Source organism: Oryx dammah, unplaced genomic scaffold, assembly GCF_014754425.2.
Source record: "Oryx dammah isolate SB20612 unplaced genomic scaffold, SCBI_Odam_1.1 HiC_scaffold_16, whole genome shotgun sequence".
In the NCBI taxonomy this organism is placed as follows: Eukaryota; Metazoa; Chordata; class Mammalia; order Artiodactyla; family Bovidae; genus Oryx; species Oryx dammah.
In genome coordinates this window covers 19,419,341-19,433,348 of record NW_024070200.1, presented here as the reverse complement: position 1 = coordinate 19,433,348, position 14,008 = coordinate 19,419,341, and the positions used below count along the sequence as shown (strand labels likewise).

At 40.4% G+C, this 14,008-nt stretch overlaps 1 pseudogene; it reads left to right on the top strand.

Annotated features, from left to right (window-relative positions):
* The first annotated feature begins 1,573 nt into the window (after positions 1 to 1,573).
* On the top strand, positions 1,574 to 12,341 carry LOC120875318 (annotated as a pseudogene).
* Positions 12,342 to 14,008: the final 1,667 nt, after the last annotated feature.

Below are 14,008 nucleotides of genomic sequence, written 5' to 3'. Positions count from 1 at the left end.
ATACTGTAAGTCAACTACACTTGAACATAAGTTAAAGAAATAATATGAGTCTGTGTGGTATGTGGAAACAAAAGGAGCAAGTAATATGACACTCTCTTTAACTGTGAGCTCTATCACTTTCACTGAGAAAAATCAATTAATCCATTTTTGCAGGTTTCCTTATCTATAAAATTCAGAAGAGATCAGTAAGATGATCTCTTCTAGTCTGAAAATAGTTTTTTTCTTGAGTCAATGGATGTTAAATAAATTTATTTCCTACTGGCAGAGATTTTCTGGAATTAGAAAAATATCTGTTTGAAAAAGGTAGGATATTTTAGTGAAGCTGCATACTTTGTGTATGTGTTCAATATATCTTTACCTTCCTCCCATATTTCACTCTTTTTAGTCAAATTAGTGAAGTTGGAAGAGGTTAGAAAAATGAAGTTCGAATTTCCTATAGAATATCAAGGGTCAATTTTCAAGGGCCTCAATTTCTTATCATGATGGAAAATCAAGACTGAGTCCACTCTGGGGGATGTTAGCTTCAATTTTCATATTGTAATTGTTTACTAGTGTGTATTAACAGATGTAAAGCTTTTACGAACTCATTACATCTCTTAAAAATAAAACACTGCAGGCACTTGAGCCCAGATTGTGATCTTTCAACATGAAGAAAAAGAAAAAAAAAAAAAAATAAAGGCCACTATTTCTTCAAGAATTGTCTAAGTCAAATCTGGAATAGAAAATGTACAAGATGATGCTAAAGTATTTAATGTACAAGAAATATAGGAAACTATACAAAATTATCAAGACTGTGAGATGGTCTGGGACCTGGACTCTCTCCAAGAGGGTCAAACTGGATAAACCTCTCCTCAAGCAACAGAATACAAATGAACTATAAAGGACTAAAAATAACTGCACACAAGTGCAGCTGGGGCAATTCTGAACAAAAAGGCCACATGCCAACCATCATTTTTTGATGTGTGGAACAAAAGCAGGCTTCTGTGCATGATCCCTGATCACAGGACCACCAAAACGGTGGACAGACCACCCAAGCTATACCTCCCACCTAATCCACTGATCCACTCCTGGCATTACTCTCTTTAAGGAACTAGCTATCCTCCCAAGAACAAAGCTTCCTGTTTTTATTTTCCCATGCTGCAGCACGGATCTAAAAATGCCCTGCCTGAAGTCCTTGCTGGCCTCTTACCAATGTCTATTTAATTAAAAAGTTCAAGGACCTAGGTCAGTAACATGTTTAGTGACCACTAAGGGATGCCCATGGAGCTTCTGTTTATATTGCCCTTCGTTGGGAGGACCTAGGCATTTGAGGACTGCCAAATGCAGCTTCTTCACAGCTGATAAGTGGCCACCTAAACCTTTTGCCTCAATTTCACTGCATTTGGTGAGCCTGCCGTCAGGCCCCAGAACTATCATTCAGGCACCACTTGTCCCTTCCCCTTGGTCCTTTCCCCTCTCATCATCTCTACTTCTTTTCCTGTCCTCTCCTTCCAAGAAAGTGGATGTGGGGCAGCTACAGCCTAACTCCTCTCAGCTTATGATGCTAGGCTTCCTTGATTGACAACAGCTCACAATGACAGGTGACGAGCAGAGGTGAGACAGGCTCACCTCATACTGTACAGATCTGGGCCCAGCGGCCTCTCCCCGATGGGAGATTTAAGAGTGATAGAGGTTCAACACTCATATCAAGTAGTGGCTAAAGTCCAATCATCACAAAATTCTCATCCCCACCCCTCTCCTCCATCACCAAGAGAAGTATCAGAAACAGGCTGAAGCAGTTAGACTTTTCTGTGTGAAATGGTTGGTTCCTGGCCTTTCAGGAAATTGGAAGTGCCTGCATAGGTACCCACAGAGGGGCGGTTTAACTCGTAATCTCACTCTCTCTCTGACTCTCCCTCTTACTCTCCCTTGTCTTCAAAGCTACATGCCTGTCCCATGCATCTTGGACACTCCATACTGGGTCACCCTCTCCATGACCCCTAACATCGTTCTGTTTTGTGTCAGCAACTCTGAGGACGGGAATTCTATGATCTCCTTTGCCATCTCCCTCTTTGGTCTTGTTACTCTAGTCTCCAGGGTTCCCTCCATCCCCCCACCCCCCCAGGATCTCTAGTTGTCAGCCCTCTGATTTATATGTAAATATGGGAAATGCATAAGAAACCCACTCCAGTATTTTTGCCTGAGAAATCCCTTGGACAGAGGAGCCCAGCAGGTTACAGTCCAGGGGGTCACAAAAGAGTCAGACATGACTTTTAGCTACGAAACAACAATAAGACCCCCAATCTAAGAAACTCCTACTGTGTGTTTGTGTAGCCTCTCTTTCCAATTCTTCATAATACTGGGAGGCAGAACTTGTCACAGATCTCTGGGGCCAGTGGCTAACTAGCCATCAGCTCAGCAAGTCTCCTCCTCAGAAACCTGTTTACTCCCCTTTAACATGGCTTTCAGCTGCTAGATCTACCCCTTCCTTACCCTTTCAAGTCGGAAATTCCCAAATCAGAGCTCCCAGTGCTGTCCCCAATCAGGTTTAAAATTAGTTCTCCCTTTTGCTTCATAGAGCCTTTATCTGTTCCATAAACAGCTGACAGAAATGGGGCAAGTACTAGAGTGCATGTCCCTTTCTCAATGGGAGAACAAGGAATCTATAAAGATAGGTTTGGCAGGTTCTTGGGAGAACCCCAACAAGTTCAGGGATGGGATTATCAGCTTTGGATTAAGGTTCTTTCTGACCTGACAGGACATCACAATTATTCTTGCCTGCGGTTGCACCTCAGGTGATAAGAACAGATACAAGGAAGACCAGAGAACGTGCACATAGCCTGATGGCAACAAATCTGCACCACCAGATTTATCAAACAGGGGTGGCACAATCCCAGATCATGACCCACAACAGGACTATGAAGACCACGTGTGCAAGGCTAGTATGAGCATTATATTACTTGTGTATCAGAAAGAGTGAAACTTGTATGGTGGACCCTGTAAACTATGATAAAGTCTGCTAAGTTTCACAGGAAAGAGATGAAAACCAGGCAGTCTTCATGAGCCAGGTGATAAGGGCATTCAGGAAGTACACTGGGACAGACCCTGATTCTGCAGAAGGGAGGCTGACACTGGCTATGCATTTTATCACCCAGTCTGCTCCTGACATCAGGAGAAAATTTAAAAAGCTTGAGTTTGGGCCCCAAACCTCATGTCAACCTTGACAGAAGAGATCCCCAAGGTCTATAATAACTGAGATTTGAGGGAGGAAGCCGATAAGAACAGGATAGGACATTTGTAAAGAAAACAAAGCTTTTGGTTTCTCTGATTCACCCATCACCTTGAGGGGACCTTAGAGGCCAAGAAGACCAAAAATACAGAGGAGAAGCCTCCTGAACCAAAATCAGTGCACCTTCTTTCAAAAGGAGGGGCACTAGGAAGACAGAATGTCCCAAGTGCCCTCCTGTGAGATGCCAGAAGGACAACACTAACTGGCTCCAGTTCCTCCCAAATTTTTCAGATTCCTACCCATGGATGGATGGGCCTGAAGCGCCCTGCCTAACCCTACTCAATCATCCTTATCACCCCAGCAGAGCCTCGGGTCACTCTTGATGTGAGGAAGGAAGGAGAATGGAATTCCTTATGAACACTGGAACTGCCTGCTCTGTTCTGACTTGGCTGGCTGGCCACGTCTCCAGCCAGCCAAGTCAGAACAAAGCTGACTGTATTGTGATGAGAGTTAATGGACGGACAAAGCTAAGCTGTTTAATATTTCCTTTTACCTAATATTTTTGCTCATTCATTTCTGTATATGTCAGAATGACTGTCCCCCACTTCAAAAGGAAGAGACTTACTGAATAAAATGGTAGCCAGTATTTTCTTAGAACAAGGTGAGATTCAACAGATGACAATCCAGAGCAGGGAATACACCTATTGGTGACCTCAAACAGCCTGCCTGCTGATCCCTAAGGTGTTTCCCAAGGACTTAAACAGGTAGACTTGGGGGATTGAGATATTTCTGTGCCAGGAAGGGTGAAATGTGTTTCCCTGATAGAAGATTAGAGGGACAGAGAGAAGACGGTGGAGTAGAAAGACATGAGATCACCTCTTCTTATGAGGACACAAAACCACAACTAACTGCTTAAAAACCATTGGCAAAAAATGTTAAGCCTATCAAAAAAATATCCTATATCCAAAGACAAGTCTTAATGTATCAAATCCTTTAGCCACAGACTGGAAGTAGGAAAAACCACTAGGCCATTCAGGTATGACCTAATCAAATCCCTTATGATCATACAGTGAAAGTGACAAATAGATTTAAGGGATTAGATCTGGTAGACAGAGAACCTGAAGAACTGTGGATGGAGGTTTGTAAGGCAGTGACCAAATTCTTCCCCAAGAAAAAGAAATTCAACGAGGAAAAGTGGTTGTCTGAGGAGGCCTTAAAAATAGTTGAGAAAAGAGAAGTGAAAGGCAAAGGAAAGAAGGAAAGATACCCATCTGAATGCAGAGTTCCAAAGAACAGTAAGGACAGATAAGAAAGCCTTAAGTGAACAATGAAAAAAAAAAAAAATAGAAGAAACCAATAGAATGGGAAAGACTAGAGATCTCTTCAGGAAAATTAGAGATACCAGGAGAACATTTCATGCAAAGATATGCACAATAAAGGACAGAAATGGTATGGACCTAATAGAAGTAAAAGATATTAAGAAGAGGTGGCAAGAATACACAGACGAACTGTACAAAAAAGGTCTTCATGACCCAGATAACCACAATGGTGTGATCACTCACCTAGAGCCAGTATTCCTGGCGTGCAAAGTCACGTGGACCTTCAGTTCAGTTCAGTCGTTCAGTCGTGTCCAACTCTTTGCGACCCCATGAATTGCAGCACGCCAGGCCTCCCTGTTCATCACCAATTCTCGGAGTTCACCCAAACCCATGTCCATTGAGTCGGTGATGTCATCCAGCTGTCTCATTGTCTGTTGTCCCCTTCTCCTCCTGCCCCCAATCCCTCCCAGCATCAGAGTCTCTTAGGAACCATTACTACAAACAAAGCTAGTGGAGGTGATGGAATTCCAGGTGAGCTATTTCAAGTCCTAAAGGATAATGCTGTTAAAGTGTCACATTCAATATGCTAGCATATCTGGAAAACTCAGTTTTCATTCTAATCCTAAAGAAGGGCAATGCCAAAGAATGTTCAAATGACCTCACAGTTTTGCTTGTTTCACATGCTAGTGAGGTAATTCTCAAAATCCTTCAAGCTAGGCTTCAGGAGTATGTGAACCAAGAACTTCCAGATGTTCAAGCTGGATTTAGAAAAGGCAGAGGAACCAGGTATAACATTGCCAACATCCAGGACCAGATGGCTTCACAGGCAAATTCTATCAAACATTTAGAGAAGTGTTAGTACCTATCCTTCTGAAACTATTCCAAAAATTGGAATACTCCCAAACTCATTCTATGAGGCCACTATCACCTTAATACCAAAACCAGACAAAGATACCACAGAAAAAGAAAATACCAGGTCAATAATATCACTTATGAACACAGACACAAAAATACTCAACAAAATACTAGCAAATCAAATTTAACAAAACACTTAAGTGATCAAATACCATGACCAAGTGAAACTTATCCCAATATCTCTGATATTTTTCAATATCTGCAAATCAATCAGTGTGATACAACAAATTGAAGAAATAAAAACTATATGATCATCTCCATAGATGCAGAAAAATCTTTTGACAAAATCCAGTACCCACTTATGATAAAAACTCTCCAGAAAGGTAACACACCTCAACAGGAAAGTGAAAGTGAAAGTCACTCAGTCGTGTCCAACTGTTTGTGACTCCATGGACTATACAGTCCATCAAATTCTCCAGGACAAAATACTGGAGTGGGTAGCAGTTCCCATCTCCAGGCGATCTTCCCAACCCAGGGATAGAACCCAGGTCACCCACATTGCAGGTAGATTCTTTACCAGAGCCACAAGGGAAGCTCAAGAATACTGGGTGGGTGGCCTATCCTTTTTCTAGCAGATCTTCCTGACCCAAGAATCAAACCAGGGTCTCCCGCATTGCAGGTGGATTCTTTACCAACTGAGTTATCAGGGAAGCCCTTTATCTCAACATAGTAAAACTCATATAAGACAAACCTACAACTAACATCATACTCAATGGGGAAAAACTGAAAACATTTCTTTTAAGGGGTACAACAAAATGTCCATTCCCTGGTCATAACAATCATAGAAGAAAAAGAACATAACTCCAAATTGGACAAGAAGAAGTAAAACTGTCATTGTCTGCAGATAACATGATACTTTACATAAAAAATCCTATGGATGCTATCAGAAAACTACTAGAGTTCATCAATTAATTAGGTAGAGTTGCATAACAACATTAACACAGAGAAATCTCTTGCAATCCTACACACTATGAATGAAAGATCATAAAGAGAAATTAAGGAAACAATCCCATTTACCATCACATCAAAAAGAACAAATTATTGGGGAAACAGTGGGAACAGTGTCAGCCTTTGTTTTTTGGGGGCTCCAAAATCACTGCAGATGGTGATTGCAGCCATGAAATTAAAAGGCGCTTACTCCTTGGAAGAAAAGTTATGACCAACCTAGATAGCATATTCAAAAGCAGAGACATTACTTTGCCGACTAAGGTCCATCTAGTCAAGGCTATGGCTTTTCCAGTAGTCATATATGGATGTGAGAGTTGGACTGTGAAGAAGGCTGAGCACCAAAGAATTGATGCTTTTGGACTGGGGTGTTGGAGAAGACTCTTGAGAGTCCCTTGGACTGCAAGGAGATCCAACCAGTCCATTCTGAAGGAGATCAGCCCTGGGATTTCTTTGGAAGGAATGATGCTGAAGCTGAAAGTCCAGTACTTTGGCCACCTCATGCAAAGAGTTGGCTCATTGGAAAAGACTCTGATGCTGGGAGGGATTGGGGGCAGGAGGAGAGGGGACGATAGAGGATGAGATGGATGGATGGCATCACTGACTCGATGGATGTGAGTCTGAGTGAACTCTGGGAGTTGGTGATGGACAGGGAGGCCTGGTGTGCTGCGATTCATGGGGTTACAAAGAGTTGGACACAACTGAGCAACTGAACTGAACTGAAACCTACCTAAGGAAGCAAAAGACCCATAGTCAGAAAACGATAACATACTGATAAAAGAAATAAAAAGTGACACAAACAAATGGAGAGACATACCATGTTCTTGTATTGGAAAAATAAATATTGTTAAAATGACTATACTACTCAAAGCTATCGACAGAATGAATGCAACCCCTGTGAAATTACTAAATGCATTTTTCACAGAAGCAGAATTTTAAAACTTTACAATTTTTGTGGAAACACAAAAGACCCTGAAAAGCTAAAGCAATCCTGGGAAAAAAATTAGAACTGGAGGAATCAGTCTTCTTGACTTCAGACTATATTACAAAGCTACATTCATCAAGAGAGTATGGTGCTCACACAAAAACAGAATTATGGATCGATGGAACAAGATAGAAAGTCCAGAGATAAACTCATGCACCTAAGGTCACCTAATGTGTGACAAAGGAGGTAAAAATATACAATGGAGAAAAGACCATCTCTTCAATAAGTGTTGCTGGGGAACTGGAGAGCTACATGTAAAAAATGAAATTAGAATACTCCTTAACACTATACATGAAACTAAACTCAAAATGGATTGAACCTAAATGCAAGACCAGACACTAAAACTTTTAGAGGAAAGCATAGAATACACTTTGACATAAACTGCAGCAAGATCTTTTTAAATCCATCCTCTGGAGTGATGAAAATACAAAAATAAACAACTAGGACCTAACAACAGCCCTCAGAATAGGAGAAAATATTTTCAAATGAAGCAACTGACAAGGGGTTAAAAATATACAAACAGCTTATGCAGCCCACTATAGAAAAATATCAAAAAATGAGCAAAAGGTCCAAAGAGATATTTCTCCAAAGATGCCCTACAGATGGCCAAAAAGTACATGAAAAGATGCTCAACATCATTAATTATTAGACAAATGCAAATCAAAACAATAAAGCATCTCCTCACACCCATCAGAAAGGCCATCATCAAAAAAATCTACAAATGATAGATGCTGGAGAAGATGTGAAGAAAAGGGAGCCCTCCCATACTGCTGGTGGGAAATAAACTGGTAGAGCCACTATGAAGAAGAGTTTGGAGATTCCTTAAAACACAAAATACAGAACTACCATATGATCTAGCAATCCTATGCCTGCACATATGTCCAGTCACTAGTGAAGTTGCTCAGTCGTGTCTGACTCTTTGCGACCCCATGGACTGTAGCCTACCAAGCTCCTCTGTCCATGGGATTTTCCAGGCAATAGTACTGGAGTGGGTTGCCATTGCCTTCTCCAACATATATCCAGAGGGAACTATAATTCAAAAAGACACATGCACCCCAATGTTCATTGCAGCACTATTTACATTTAGTCAGGACATGGAAGCGACCTAAATGTCCATCAATAGAAAAATGGAAAAAGAAGGTGTGGTACATGTATACAATAGAATATTACTCAGTTGTAAAAAGAAAGAAATAATGCTATTTGCAGCAACATGAATGAACCTAGAGACAGTCATACTGAGTGAACTATGTCAGACAGAAAGACAAATAAATGGTATCACTTAAAAAATGGTAAAAATGGGCTTATCTAAAACAGAAATAGAGTTACAGATGTAGAAAACAAATATATAATTACCAGCATACAAGAGGTAGAAGGGATAAAATGGGAGGTTGGAATTGACATATACAGACTACTATATACAAAATAGATAACTAATAAGGACCTACTGTGTAGCACAGGGAAGTCTACTCAGTACTCTGTAATGGCCTATATGGGTAAAGAATCTAAAAAAAAAGAAATAGTGGATACATATATAACTGATTCATTTGGCTGTACACCTGAGAGTAACAACACTGTAAAACAACTATACTTTAATAAAATTTTTTAAAAATTAAAATAATATGGGCCAAGAAAAGGTGAAAAAATACACTAACAACAGGTAGTATGTGTTAGTCACTCAGTCATGTCTGACTCTTTGTGACCCCATGGATTGTAGCCCTCCAGGCTCCTCTGTACATGGAATTCTCTAGGCAAGAACATTGGAGTGAGTTGCCATTTCCTCCTCCAGGGGATCTTCCTGACCCAGGGACTGAACCCAGGTCTCCAGCATTGCAGGCAGACTCTTTACCAACTAAGTCACCCGGGAAGAGAAATTGAAGAAACAATCCCATTTACCATCACATCAAGAAGAACAAAACAGGGGTGTGTCTGCCTGTTGTGGTCAAGGCAGCTGCAGGCTCCAGTGCGGTAAGGCGAGTGGAGGAGCTTGGAGACCTGGCTTAGGCCCACATACAATAACTTGGCGAAGCTGCTGGTGAAAATAATCCCTTTTTAATTCTGGCTTCTGCACTTCTGGAAAAACTGAAACTTTTGTGTGAAGAAGACAAAGAATGTTCAAATCCATCAAATCAACAACTTTACAAACAGGATATTTGGACATATTTTATGGAGAACAAGCTAGAAGATGAAGATTTTCTTGAAGATACTGTACGAAAAGAGTTAATCAATTTTCTTTCAGAACCAGAAATTTTAAAGAAAATAATGTGCATCCAAAACATTGTGATTTCCTTGGGGATGAACTCCTGGAATGTATCCCTTGGAGATGAGGAGCTCTACCCTACATGTATTGTCATTCTCCGACCAAGAGGAGAGAATGGCTCAGAAGAAAATCCAACTTGCTTAAAAAGTACCTTGTTGATGGAATCAGTTACTTGGTACAGATGTTGAATTTTCGGTGTCTCATCCAGGTAAATAAAGGTGTTTCTTTCCAAGACCTAGACAAAGCTAATTAACTGAGTGAAGGAATATGTAGTGGCATTCATTTGCTGGCTATGATGTACAGTGGAGAAATGTGTTATTGGGGATTGAAGAATTGTGTAGATCAACAGCCTGAAAATCATGAAATTACTAAATGCCATCACCGTCTTTCTCAGGAGGCAGGTCAAGTGGTCAGTCTGGTATTCCCATCTCTAAGAATTTTCCACAGTTTGTTGTGATCCACACAGTCAAAAGCTTTGGCATAGTCAATAAAGCAGAAATAGATGTTTTTTGGACCTCTCTTGCTTTTTAAATGATCCAACAGATACTGGCAATTTGATCTCTGGTTTCTCTGCCTTTTCTAAATCCAGCTTGATCTTCTGGAAGTTCATGGATCATGTACTGGTGAACCCTGGCTTGGAAAATTTTGAGTATTACTTTACTAGCGTGTGAGATGAGTGCAATTGCGTGGTAGCTTGAGCATTCTTTGGCATTGCCTTTCTTTGGGACTAGAATGAAAACCGGCTTTTTCCAGTTCTGTGGCTACTGCTGAGTTTTCTAAATGTGCTGGCATATTGAGTGCAGCACTTTCACAGACTCAGAAATCTGTATGCAGGTCAGGAAGCAACAGTTAGAACTGGCCATGGAACAATAGACTGGTTCCAAATTGGGAAATGAGTATGTCAAGGCTGTATACTGTCCCTCTACTTATTTAACTTATATGCAGAGTACATCATGAGAAATGCAGGGCTGGATGAAGCACAAGCTGGAATCAAAATTGCCACGAGAAATAACAAAAACCTCAGATACACAGATGACTCCACTCTTACGCAGAAAGTGAAGAACTAAAGACCCTTTTGATGAAAGTGAAAGAGGAGATTGAAAAGTTGGCTTAAAACTCAGCATTCAGAAAACTAAGATCATGGCATCTGGTCCCATCACTTCATGGAAAATAGATGGGGAAGCAATGGAAACAGTTACAGACTTTATTTTTGGGAGCTCCAAAAACACTACAGATGGTGACTGCAGCCATGTAATTAAAAGATGCTTGCTCCTTGGAAGAAAAGTTATGAGCAACCTAGACAGCTTATTAAAAAGCAGACACATTACTTTGCCAAAAAACATACGTCTAGTGAATGGCACCCCACTCCAGTGCTCCTGCCTGGAAAATCCCATGGATGGAGGAGCCTGGTAGGCTGCAGTCCATGGGGTTGCTAAGAGTCAGACACGACTGAGCGACTTCACTTTGACTTTTCACTTTCATGCATTGGAGAAGGAAATGGCAACCCACTCCAGTGTTCTTGCCTGGAGAATCTCAGGGACGGGGGAGCCTGATGGGCTGCCGTCTATGGGGTTGCACAGAGTCGGACACGACTGAAGCGACTTAGCAGCAGCAGCAGCAGCAGTGAAAGCTATGGTTTTTTCCAGTAGTCACATATGGATGTGAGAGTTGGACTTAAACAAAGCTGAGCACTGAAGAATTGATGGTTTTGAATTGTGCTGTTGGAGAAGACTCTTGAGAGTCCCTTGGACTGCAATAACATCCAACCACTCCATCTTAATCAATCCTGAATATTCATTGCAAGGACTGATGTTGAAGCTGAAACTCCAATTATTTGGCCACCTGATGGGAAGAACTGACTCATTTGAAAAGACCCTGATGCTGGGAAAGATTGAAGACAGGAGGAGAAGGGGACACTAGAGGATGAGATGGTTGGATGGTATCACCGACTCGATGGACATAAGTTTGAGTAAACTCTGGGAGTTGGTGATGGACAGGGAGGCCTGGTGTGCTGCAGTCTCTGAGGTCTCAAAGAATCGGACACAACTGAGTGACTGAACTTAACTGAACCGTTTTTTTATTATATATCCTTAAACCTGTGAAAGACTGCTTCTTTAATTTAAAAAAAAATTGCATTTATGTTATTCTAACTCAGTTTGAACTACTGATACCCTATAACTAATATTAAGGAGGAATCTGTTTTATCTCTATAAAGATTTCTTCTATTACTTTATATTTTTCTTATTTTGGTACAAGACGCATAACATAGAATTGAACATTTTAACTGTTTTTAGATCATTCTTTACTTTCCCTATCCTGAAGTTTGCTGTGCTTCAGAGATTAAAATTATGTCAACTCTTTGCTTTGGATATATGCTATGGATATATTTAAAAAATGGTAAATAGAAAAATCGTGACTCAAATCCAGAATAGTATTTCCACAATAAGATAAATAATAAAAGATTTCACAAAAGAATTTTCATTTGTTTCACCACATACTACTAATTGCATTTAAAAATTTTAGTCTGTTATGCATTTTATAAAAATTTTACAGTGATTTTCATATTTTGTTTAAAGGAATATGCATGGTTTCTTAAACGAATAATGAAGATAAAACCAAGTTAGGTTCGTCTGTCATTAGTCATATCTCCAGGGCACATCTTTTCATACATTTTGAAATTTTAACATTTTTTGTCTTTAATTGTAGGGGTGAGTCTTAAAGTTCAAAAGCCTAACTTGGCATCCTGCTGACAGTCTTTCTGTCTATCCCAGTTCCTACTGTCATCTTGGGATGACCTGTATGATGGCTTGCCAATATCCTTGAGCTGTTTTGACTGGCTTCATCACATTCCAGGAACTTAACTATCATGGCCATACCACAGATATCACCATCCTAAGTTTCTCTTTTTGTAATCTTAAATTTCAAAAACTAATGAGATTCTCATCTTTCCAGCTTTTCACTTTCTCACTTAAACTAATTTTTCTCTTCTTTCTCTTTAGCGTCTTCATAGTTTCCTCCTCTTGCTGCCCCCTTTTCTCCTTACCATCACCCTCTTTCAGAATTTCTTCCTTCTCTGTCCAGCCTTGGCCTTATGCAACACCATATGAAGTGCTCTCCACAGCCCTTTCAAATTTATCTTCCCCTTGTCCTTCAACCTAATCATTATCTTTCCCTCTTCCTTTCTGGAATGCTGAGTTCCACGTGAAGTTCCCATAGCTACTCAAACTGGAGTCATTCTAAGTATCTCGGCTTCAACTTTAGAAGAGCCCTCAATGTAAATAAAGCCTTTCATCTGTTACTAGCATGGCCCCTGTCTCTTTTCCACTATGGCTAACCCAGACCTCTGATTTGCCTCTTCACTTTTCTCTGGCCCTTTGTTCCTTTCCTTATCACACGGCCCTTGGTCCTGTCTTACAGAAAACAGACTATAGGATCAGTGTCTGCATACCCACTTTGCCCTACTCATTTTCCCTCTTTTTAGAGGAAAAGATGTCTCCTGCTTCTTACAGAAGACCACTTTTCCTCTGTGCTGTTTTTCTCCCTTTTCTTGGAGCTTCTCTTTTTTTCAGCCAATACCCTGTAGGTATTGCTCTTTCCCACAGTACTATCCTTTTTCTCTTTTTTCATCCCTCTTCTCCCCTTTTCCCTTCTTTACTTTCTCCTTTTCTTTTCACTTAAATAGAGTTGACCCTTGAAAACACAGGCTTGAACTACATGGGTCTACTTAAACATTATTTTTTTCAATAGTAAATACTGAAGGAATCACAGATATGGAGGGTTACACTCAGATTTCTGACTGCCAGGAGGGTTGCACCCCTAACCCTCAGGTTGTCAAGGGACTGTACTTTTACATGATGTTATTCACAGCCAAGGTTTTTACAACCTGTAATGTTAGGCTGACTCCCAGACTTACAGTTTGAATTCCTGTTTTTGCTCTCTTAACCTTCTTTCTAACTGCCTATTAAATATCTTCACTTAGACATCCCCTAGTAATTTTAATTTCAATATTTTCAAACAACTAATCCTCATATTGTTTTCTCTTTTTTTGATTCTCCACAAAGCAGGGCAACACAGAAGGCTGTAACCTTCTTTCTTCCACCTACCTTGCCAGCCTCATCTCTGCAGATCTTGCTGTGTGATCATATTCTAGTTCTGTGTGATCATATTCTAGTTCAGTGCTCCTTAGGCTCCTTTTTATAAACATTCTGATAGTCCCTCTTGGGACAAGGAGAATCTCTCCCTATCTCTCCTTGTTCATCCTTACACAGCTAAAAGGATGTTTAGTCTCCTTATCATTACACAGCTAAGTAGATGTTTATTTAAGTTAACTTTTAACAGGTTTTGCTATGAAAATACCTTTGTGCTTTCTGAATATTTAA